Source organism: Otolemur garnettii, unplaced genomic scaffold, assembly GCF_000181295.1.
Source record: "Otolemur garnettii isolate 467f Iridium unplaced genomic scaffold, OtoGar3 scaffold00047, whole genome shotgun sequence".
Classification (NCBI taxonomy): domain Eukaryota; kingdom Metazoa; phylum Chordata; class Mammalia; order Primates; family Galagidae; genus Otolemur; species Otolemur garnettii.
In genome coordinates, this window is record NW_003852442.1 from 13,199,337 (window position 1) to 13,200,792 (window position 1,456).

At 38.7% G+C, this 1,456-nt stretch overlaps 1 protein-coding gene across 7 annotated transcripts in view; it reads right to left on the reverse strand.

Annotated features, from left to right (window-relative positions):
* NFAT5 (nuclear factor of activated T cells 5) overlaps window positions 1–1,456 on the reverse strand; it is a 146,962-nt gene that overhangs the window by 49,433 nt on the left and 96,073 nt on the right. The window lies entirely within an intron of this gene.

The window sequence follows — 1,456 nt, forward strand, 5'->3', positions numbered from 1 at the left end:
GAACCCGCCACCTTAGGTGTACGTGGCCGGCGCCTTAGCTGGTTGAGCTATAGGTGCCGAGTCTCTACCTTCTTTAGCTGGATATATTCATACTTTAACAATACCTTAATGAAACAGGAAAGGAGGAAATGAATGAATGAAACTAATGAATAAAGGAGAAACCCAACTGAATAAAGCAGGCAACCATTCCTCAGTCCCTGCTGAAGTAGTATGATCTGAACCATCTCTGCTAAATCACCTCCTGGCACTGGCCTTCAGAGAGTGACTACAGTCATGCTCACACAAGAACCACATATGTCACTGGGCGCAGTGGCTCATGCTTGCAATCCTAGCACTCTGGGAGGCTGAGGCAGGCTGATCACCTGAACTCGTAGGTTCAAGTGAGAGGGAGACTCCGCATCTAAAAATAGCCAGGTGTTGAGGCAGGTGCCTACAGTCCCAGCTACTCAGGAGGCTGAGGCAAGAGGATCACTTGAGCCCAAGAGTTTGAGGTTGCGGTAAGCTATGATGCCATGGCACTCTACCCAGGGCAACAAAGTGAGACTCTGTCTCCAAAAAAAAAACCCACATATGTCCCACTAAAATTGGAACCCCATCCTAATAATGGAACATACCATAAACTGCATTTGAAAAATTAAGCACCTTAATTAGAAAAGCCTTATAATTCAATGAACCATCTGCAGATTATTCATTCTGTCTCTATCTGAAGATAATAGAACGGACATGGAATCTACAAACCTTAAAAACAGTCTCTTTATAAATAAATATTACCTAGAAAATGGTCTAAGGAAATACTAATATAAAACCAATTTTTTTTTTAGAGACAAAAGTCTCACTTTGTCGCCCTTGGTGAAGCGCTGTTGTGTCACAGCTCACAGCAACCTCCAGCTCTTGGGCTCAGGCGATTCTCTTGCCTCAGTCTCCAGAGTAGCTGGGACTAAAGGTGCAAGCCACAACACCCAGCTAAAAAAACAATTTTTTAATGATAATAAAAAATAGAAAAATCCATGTAAGCTCTCTTGAGATCAGAAAGATCTTTCTGGTACTTTCCTTTTAAAATGGGAATGTTTGCTAAGCTAATGTTTAGCTATAAAAATTCCTGATACGAATTAAAAGAGAAAAATTTGATTTACAAAGGATGAATAATTGGACAAAACTAAGCTACGATTAAATAATAAAGGCTCTGTGACTATCGAAGGAATAGCAAGGTCATAATATCCACAGCAACCCAACAGGAAATGCAACTGAATAAAACAACAATTCTCTTTCGCTCTTTTAAATTCAGGTATACATTATAAAAAAGCAATGTCAAAGAAAATAATAATTCATAATGAATATCTCAAGAGATGTATAAAAGGAAACTTTTTCGTATTTATTAGTTGTAATAATAATCATTAGAGAGAAACTAGAATTACAGTGAGTCACACAACAACACAATTGAGTTTAAACATAAACA